The sequence below is a fragment of the Salvelinus alpinus genome, chromosome 7 (genome assembly GCF_045679555.1).
Source record: "Salvelinus alpinus chromosome 7, SLU_Salpinus.1, whole genome shotgun sequence".
Lineage (NCBI taxonomy): Eukaryota > Metazoa > Chordata > Actinopteri > Salmoniformes > Salmonidae > Salvelinus > Salvelinus alpinus.
The window spans coordinates 78,978,759-78,988,524 of NC_092092.1; the positions used below are offsets into that span (position 1 = coordinate 78,978,759).

Below are 9,766 nucleotides of genomic sequence, written 5' to 3' on the forward strand. Positions count from 1 at the left end.
AAGGGTATAAGGAAGGGAGTAACTTTCTGAAATTAATTGCAGCCTACAAATAACAGCAAACCTACAAATAACAGCCAACCTACAAATAGCAGCCAACAAATAACAGCCAACCTACAAATAGCAGCCAACAAATAACAGCCAGCCTACAAATACAGCCAACAAATAACAGCCAACCTACAAATAACAGTCAACCTACAAATAGCAGCCAACAAATAACAGCCAGCCTACAAATACAGCCAACAAATAACAGCCATCCTACAAATACAGCCAACAAATAACAGCCAACCTACAAATAACAGCCAACAAATAACAGCCAACTGTATAATGTGTTTTCCAGGCAATGTGTGCGTCCACCCTGGACTGTACTCTTGAAGAGGTGAGGCAGTATGGAGGTCCAGGGGACCACAGCCCCTCCATCGGCCTGGTGATTGATGGGCATACCCTGGGCATGGCTCTGGAGTCAGACCTGGTGGAGCGGTTTGTGGAGCTAGCTCGGCGCTGCCGCTCTGTGCTATGCTGCAGGGTCACGCCTTTACAGAAGAGCACCGTGGTTAAGGTGGTTAGGGAGAGACTGAAGGTCATGACCCTGGCTATAGGTAAGAGATCCCCAGGATTGATCCACGAGAAGTCAAGATAAGAAAGTGTAATGTATTGTAAACTAAAACAGTTCTGTGACCAAATGTTCCCCTTGAATGGTTTAGGTTTAGGAAGGGAATGTCTGTAGATATCCCCTTTAGTGTCTATAGTTTTGCGGTTTTAAAGTCAATCTAAGTGTAGCTGATCCTTTCTGTCTATCACCACTGGATTACTTCAGGAGACGGTGCGAATGACGTGAACATGATCCAAGTAGCTGATGTCGGCATCGGTATATCGGGACAGGAGGGCATGCAGGTTTGTGTCAGGGATTTTACTCTGAAGATTCTCTGACATAGCCTGGTCCCAGATCTGTTTGTGCTGTCTTGACAATGACCATATGATTTGACAAGACAGCACAAACACAACTGGGACCAGGATATGAAAGATTTTGATTCTCTGTCATTCTAAACTTAACCAAACACATATTGAAGGAGCTGTGTGCGTTTGATTCTCTCTCATTCTTAACTCAACCAAACACATATTGAAGGAGCTGTGTGTGTTTGATTCTCTCTCATTCATAACTCAACCAAACACATATTGAAGGAGCTGTGTGTGTTTAATTTGATGTAGGTTTTATTTGGATACATTCTAGTCCTCATTTGGACTAATCTTCCAAGAGTCCTTAACAAATTTTAACATTTAATTTAAAAATACAATCATGTTTTTCTGTTTATCTTCTGTCTCCAGGCTGTCATGGCCAGTGACTTCTCCATCTCCTGTTTTAAACACGTGAAGAAGCTTCTCCTGGTCCACGGTCACTGGTGTTACAGCAGACTGGCTAACATGGCCATTTCACCCCGTCCGTCCACCGCCAATGCATAACACCAATCTAAACACTCGTGTTGATAGGCGCCTGGTGTTGATAGGCGCCTTACAATCTCTTCCAAGTCATATATTCTTCTTCTTATTGGTTCAAGGCCCAGTAAGGACTTTGTGCCATTTCTAATCTGTCCCCCAGACCTATGTCAACTTCAACTTCTGGTACCAGTTCTACTGTGGTTTCTCTGGCATGGCCCTGATCCAAACCCTAACCCTTAACCCTATCCCTAACTCTAACCTTAACTCTATGTTCTATCCCCAGACCTATGTGAACATCCTCTTCTTGTACCAGTTCTACTGTGGTTTCTCGGGGACGTCCATGATTGACATCTGGCTGATAATCTTCTTCAACCTCTTCTTCACCTCCGCCCCGCCCATCATGTTCGGAGTGATGGACAGGAACTTTGCCACGGAGACGCTGCTGGGCCTCCCAGAGCTGTACAGGAGTGGCCAAGGGTCAGAGGTCAGTGTTTAAGGGGTTAGGGGTCAGAGGTCAGGGTGTCACAACTCATTTCTATTGGTGAGAAGATGCTTGCTGTGTCGATATTTGTGTCGGTGGTGAGACCCCAATGTGTAATATCTGTAAATAGATGAGTACTTTATTGCGTATCTCTTAAATGTGTGTCTCTGATTTCAGGGATATACAGTGATCCCTCGCCACTTCGCGGTTCACTTATCGCGGATTCGCTATTTCGCGGATTTTCATAATGCATTTTTTTTTTTTTTTGGTGCATTGTGCTCTGCATTCTGATTCGCTAAAAACTCACTCCCGCTTCTTGTATCAAAACATGCTACGAATTGTGCTATCATTTTGTCGTCTCGTGCAGTTATGTGTACGTACATAAAACAGCTTGGCAAATTTACATTAAGTTGGCCAAATTATCTTGTAATTTCGAACATCTCCTAAACCCATAATGTCGACGAAACGGCCTACACGTGAGTCACTGTATTTGTATACATGTAATAGTTGCTAATTGTAAAAAAAAAAAAAGTTTTCTATTTCGCGGATTTCACTTATCGCGGGTCATTTTCGGAACGTAACCCCCGCGATAAACGAGGGATTACTGTAATCACTTTACATTTTGGATCGCCATGCTGGACGCCTTCAATCAAAGTCTGGTTTGCTTCTTCATTCCATTTTGGGTAAGAATGACACTTGAAGAACTGTACAGTCACCTCTGATAGCTAGTATAATATGTCAATTTCAGTGGACAAAAACGTTTTCAAATATAATGAGTTAATAGTCATTTTTCCAGACCTACCATGGATCAGACATAGACATCTATACGTTTGGAACTCCTATTAACACCGTGTCTTTATTCACAATCCTTCTGCATCTGGCCATAGAGATCAACACCTGGGTGAGTCACATCTGGTTTTAGTGAGCGAGCAACATCTCTCAGCTATGGTCAAAATACTGTTTAATACACTCTATCTAACTTTTCATTCAGAACCCCATTCATATCTGTTATATCTATTCATACCCATTCATATCTGTTATATCTCTTCATAACCACCCATACCTGTTATATCTCTTCATAACCATACATTCATATCTGTTATAGCTGTTCATAACCACCCATACCTGTTATATCTATTCATAACCATACATTCATATCTGTTATAGCTGTTCATAACCACCCATACCTGTTATATCTATTCATAACCATACATTCATATCTGTTATAGCTGTTCATAACCATTCATATCTGTTATGTATATTCATAACCATGAATATCTGTTATATCTGTTCATAACCATCAATTCATATCTGTTATATCTATTCATAACCATCCATACCTGTTATGTCTATTCATAACCATCCATTAATATCTGTTATATCTATTCATAACCGTTCATATTTGTTTGTTGATCTTGTCTTGTTTACTTCTCTACCCATGTGTTATTGATAATCTATTAACCCATGTGTTATTGATAATGTATTAACCCATGTGTTATTGATAATGTATTAACCCATGTGTTATTGATAATCTATTAACCCATGTGTTATTGATAATCTATTAACCCCTATGTTATTGATAATGTATTAACCCATGTGTTATTGATAATATATTAACCCATGTGTTATTGATAATGTATTAACCCATGTGTTATTGATAATGTATTAACCCATGTGTTATTGATAAGGTATTAACCCATGTGTTATTGATAATGTATTAACCCATGTGTTATTGACAATGTATTAACCCATGTGTTATTGATAATGTATTAACCCATGTGTTATTGATAATGTATTAACCCATGTGTTATTGATAATGTATTAACCCATGTGTTATTGATAATGTATTAACCCATGTGTTATTGACAATGTATTAACCCATGTGTTATTGATAATGTATTAACCCGTGTGTTATTGATAATATATTAACCCATGTGTTATTTATCATGTATTAACCCCTATGTTATTGATAATATATTAACCCATGTGTTATTGATAATCTATTAACCCATGTGTTATTGATAATCTATTAACCCATGTGTTATTGATCATGTATTAACCCATGTATTATTGATAATCTATTAACCCATGTGTTATTGATCATGTATTAACCCATGTGTTATTGATCATGTATTAACCCATGTGTTATTGATAATCTATTAACCCATGTGTTATTGATAATATATTAACCCATGTGTTATTGACAATGTATTAACCCATGTGTTATTGATCATGTATTAACCCATGTGTTATTGATAATGTATTAACCCATGTGTTATTGATAATGTAATAACCCATGTGTTATTGATCATGTATTAACCCATGTGTTATTGATCATGTATTAACCCCTATGTTATTGTCTTATTGCTGCTCTAGACTGTAGTCCACTGGGTGATCATGCTGGGTAGTGTATCTCTGTACTTCGTGGTGACCCTGGTCTACAGTGCTGTGTGTATCAGCTGTAATCCACCATCAGACGCCTACTGGATCTTGCAGCAGTAAATGACTGACCCCATGTTTTACCTGGTCTGTGTCATCACTGCTGTGGTCGCCCTGCTGCCCAGTTAAACATAACATTACTGTAGTACTATATAGCATCTATATGTTAAACTGTACATCTACAACTGGTCATGCAGCAATAACAGATGGTCTACCTGGTCTGTGTCATCACTGCTGTGGTCCCCCTGTACATAGTAATGTACATTAAACTGTATATTACTATATAATTACTTTAGCATATATAGCTGTATTTAAATAGAAACCCTGAAGGGAGCTAGACTCTAGAAGGAAGTCGTACTAATTTGCACCATGAGTTCTGTGGTGGCACTGTTACTGCTACCTGGCTAGCAGACGGTTATGTTGGGATTCTAGCTATGCATTTATTTATTTACAAATGTATTTGTCTTGGATCCTCCCTGGACTCCCTAAACAAGTGTTGGCTAAGAGAGAGAGAGAGCGAGAGAGAATTGGCCTGAGATTAAATTAACTGAGTTGATCATGAAGAGCCCTTGATGACAATAATTTAGGGTCTCATTTCATTAGTTAAATTAACCCTTAGTGACAGTAATTCAGGGCCTCATTTCATTAGTTAAATTAGGCCTTAATAACAGTAATTCAGGGACAGGCCTCATTTCATTAGTTAAATTAGTCTTTAATGACAGTAATTCAGGGCCTCATTTAATTAGTTAAATTAGTCCTTAATGACAGTAATTCAGGGACAGGCCTCATTTCATTAGTTCAATTAGGCCTTAATAACAGTAATTCAGGGCCTCATTTCCTTAGTTAAATTAGAATATTGATATGTCTACATTTCTCTGTAGTCGGTGCAGATGCTGAAAAGATCAGGGGTGTGTCGCGGCTCAGTCAGCCTCTCTTCTCTCTCTTAGTCGAGGCCATGCCCCTGAACGAGCTTCATATTCAGTCTTGACACACACACACACACTAGTGCGGAGGCACACACACACACACACACACACACACACACACACACACACACACACACACACACACACACACACACACACACACACACACACACACACACACACACACACACACACACACACACACGCACGCACGCACACAGAACTCAGAACGAGCGTCATATTCACAGTGTTCACAATGCTCTGATTTACATCAAATGGGCACATATTTTATACTGGCCTGCTTTCCCTCCACCACCACCATTACCACACCATCTCTCTCTCAATTCAATTTCAATTCAATTCAATTTCAATTCAAGGGGCTTTTTTGGCATGGGAAACATGTGTTAACATTGCCAAAGCAAGTGAGGTAGGTAATATACAAAAGTCAAATAAACAATAAAAATGAACAGTAAACATTACACATACAGAAGTTTCAAAACAATAAAGACATTACAAATGTCATATTATATATATGCAGTGTTGTAACAATGTACAAATGGTTAAAGCACACAAGTTAAAATAAATAAACATAAATATGGGTTGTATTTACAGTGGTGTTTGTTCTTCACTGGTTGCCCTTTTCTTGTGGCAACAGGTCACAAATCTTGCTGCTGTGATGGCACACTGTGGAATTTCACCCAGTAGATATGGGAGTTTATCAAAATTGGATTTGTTTTCGAATTCTTTGTGGATCTGTGTAATCTGAGGGAAATATGTCTCTCTAATATGGTCATACATTGGGCAGGAGGTTAGGAAGTGCAGCTCAGTTTCCACCTCATTTTGTGGGCAGTGTGCACATAGCCTGTCTTCTCTTGAGAGCCATGTCTGCCTACGGCGGCCTTTCTCAATAGCAAGGCTATGCTCACTGAGTCTGTACATAGTCAAAGCTTTCCTTAAGTTTGGGTCAGTCACAGTGGTCAGGTATTCTGCCACTGTGTACTCTCTGTTTAGGGCCAAATAGCATTCTAGTTTGCTCTGTTTTTTTGTTAATTCTTTCCAATGTGTCAAGTAATTATCTTTTTGTTTTCTCATGATTTGGTTGGGTCTAATTGTGCTGTTGTCCTGGGGCTCTGTGGGGTGTGTTTGTGTTTGTGAACAGAGCCCTAGGACCAGCTTGCTTAGGGGACTCTTCTCCAGGTTAATCTCTCTGTAGGTGATGGCTTTGTTATGGAAGGTTTGGGAATCGCTTCCTTTTAGGTGGTTGTAGAATTTAACGGCTCTTTTCTGGATTTTGATAATTAGTGGGTATCGGCCTAATTCTGCTCTGCATCTCTCTCTCTCTCTCTCCCCCAGGTACACATACCGTGTGCTGATTAACACAGTAGCCCCCTCCCCCATCGTACGGGCTAGGCATCTGGAGCGACTGGACCCCACCACCAAGGAACAGTGGATCAGGAAGTGGAGGGGGCTCAGGGGAGAGAGCACATGGGGGGTGGGCCCAGGAACAGACCCAGAAATAGGAGCCTTCTCTGGGCAGTCAAAGTCACCACTGCCCCCACCATCATCCACCTTGGAACCTTTTTCCTCTGAGCACCATCCGGTTTGAGCTCCAACAACAACGAATTGAGACATCCCAGAAAGTGACATCATTATGAACGTCATCACCAAGAGATCGCTCAACCCCTTTCTGTCTTGAGAACCTGGGGGATCCTGGGAGAACCTGGGGGATTCTGGGAGAACCTGGGGGATCCTGGGAGAACCTGGGGGATTCTGGGAGAACCTGGGGGATCCTGTGAGAACCTGGGGGATCCTGTGAGAACCTGGGGGATCCTGGGAGAACGTGGGGGATCCTGGGAGACCTTGGGGGATCCTAGGAGAACCTGGGGGATCCTAGGAGAACCTGGGGGATTCTGGGAGAACCTGGGGGGTCCTGGGAGAACCTGGGGGATTCTGGGAGATCCAGGGGGATCCTGTGAGAACCTGGGGGATCCTGGGAGAACCTGGGGGATTCTGGGAGAACCTGGGGGGTCCTGGGAGAACCTGGGGGATTCTGGGAGAACCTGGGGGGTCCTGGGGGATCCAAGGGGAACCTTTAGTACATCACACACAGGAGCCTTGAAGAATGAATTATATTTATTACAATGTCATTTTGACAAAGATGGGACTGATTATCTATATATTGTTGAACTGGCTCATATCTGGATATGTGCTCCAGTGTGCAATAAGGATGATTAATGAAGTAATGTCCAAAAAGCTATATTTGTATAATGACGCAAAGTATCACCGCTTCTGTATATCTTCTGGTGTCAAATGACGTGTCAAGTTTCCATTGTAATTGAATACTAAAGTATACCACAGACAGAGAGGCACCTCTCATCACTCTCCACTTCCCCTCAGAACAAGGGAGGCACCACTCTCCTCTCTCCACTTCCCCTCAGAACAAGGGAGGCACCTCTCTCCTCTCTCCACTTCCCCTCAGAACAAGGGAGGCACCTCTCTCCTCTCTCCACTTCCCCTCAGAACAGGGAGGCACCACTCTTCACACTCTACTTCCCCTCAGAACAAGGGAGGCACCACTCTCCTCTCTCCTCTTCCCCTCAGAACAGGGAGGCACCACTCTCCTCTCTCCTCTTCCCCTCAGAACAAGGAGTCTCACTCTCCTCTCTCCACTTCCCCTCAGAACAAGGGAGTCTCCACTCTCCTCTCTCCACTTCCCCTTGGAACAAGCCTCCTTAGGAAACACATTAGCCTGTTACTCGACTGATGGTTTTCAGAGCACACTGATAACCCAATCAGTCTCGCCTCTCTCCCCACCCTGCACCTCCCACCCCATCCTTACGCTCCTCTCCAAAAAACCAACCTCCACTTTTCCAGAACAAAGCACTTAGTATGTTTTATTTAAAATTCCCCTGCCTCACCTAGGCTGCTCTGCGTCATTAATGGCTCCTTATTCCCTATATAGTGCACTACTTTTGGCACAGTATGGTCCCTGGTCAAAAGTAGTGGACTATATAGGGAATAGGGAGCTATTTGGGACACAGACAGACCTAGACAGCTGAGAGTAATTTGCTCAATGGATGGACGCTCCAAATCCCATCACCTCTCGCTCTGTGGCCACAGACACACCGTACCTTAACTCATGTGTCCCTGTCCAACTCCCAAGCTACCCATCATGACGTAGTTTGTTTATCATGATGTAGTTTGTTTGTAGTTTGTTGTAGTAGTTTGTTGTGTCCTCCTCCCAGAGTGCTAAGAACCTTGGCGTGATCCTAGACAACACCCTGTCGTTCTCAACTAACATCAAGGCGGTGACCCGTTCCTGTAGGTTCATGCTCTACAACATTCGCAGAGTACGACCCTGCCTCACGCAGGAAGCGGCGCAGGTCCTAATCCAGGCACTTGTCATCTCCCGTCTGGATTACTGCAACTCGCTGTTGGCTGGGCTCTCTGCCTGTGCCATTAAACCCCTACAACTCATCCAGAACGCCGCAGCCCGTCTGGTGTTCAACTTTCCCAAGTTCTCTCACGTCACCCCGCTCCTCCGCTCTCTCCACTGGCTTCCAGTTGAAGCTCGCATCCGCTACAAGACCATGGTGCTTGCCTACGGAGCTGTGAGGGGAACGGCACCTCCGTACCTTCAGGCTCTGATCAGGCCCTACACCCAAACAAGGGCACTGCGTTCATCCACCTCTGGCCTGCTCGCCTCCCTACCTCTGAGGAAGTACAGTTCCCGCTCAGCCCAGTCAAAACTGTTCGCTGCTCTGGCACCCCAATGGTGGAACAAACTCCCTCACGACGCCAGGTCAGCGGAGTCAATCACCACCTTCCGGAGACACCTGAAACCCCACCTCTTTAAGGAATACCTAGGATAGGATAAAGTAATCCTTCTAACCCCCCCCCCCTTAAAAGAGTTAGATGCACTATTGTAAAGTGGTTGTTCCACTGGATATCATAAGGTGAATGCACCAATTTGTAAGTCGCTCTGGATAAGAGCGTCTGCTAAATGACTTAAATGTAAATGTAAATGTAGTTGGTACACTGCAGATGGTGCATCATGTAGTGGCGTTTTCAGTTCACAGACATCGGTCCAAATGGCACCCTACTACTTTTGACCAGGGCCCTATCTGGTCAGAAGCAGTGGACTGTGTATGCATTAGGGTAACATTTGGAACACAGTTCATGTGTCTAGAATTTAGAACATTTAGGACACAGTTCATGTGTCTAGAATTTAGAACATTTAGAACACAGTTCATGTGTCTAGAATTTAGAACATTTAGAACACAGTTCATGTGTCTAGAATTTAGAACATTTAGAACACAGTTCATGTGTCTAGAATTTAGAACATTTAGGACACAGTTCATGTGTCTAGAATTTAGAACATTTAGGACACAGTTCATGTGTCTAGAATTTAGAACATTTAGGACACAGTTCATGTGTCTAGAATTTAGAACATTTAGAACACAGTTCATGTGTCTAGAATTTAGAA

At 42.7% G+C, this 9,766-nt stretch overlaps 1 pseudogene; it reads left to right on the plus strand.

Annotated features, from left to right (window-relative positions):
- LOC139581942 (phospholipid-transporting ATPase VB-like) overlaps positions 1–6,995 on the plus strand; it is a 152,872-nt pseudogene extending 145,877 nt beyond the window's left edge.
- The last annotated feature ends 2,771 nt before the right edge of the window (positions 6,996–9,766 follow it).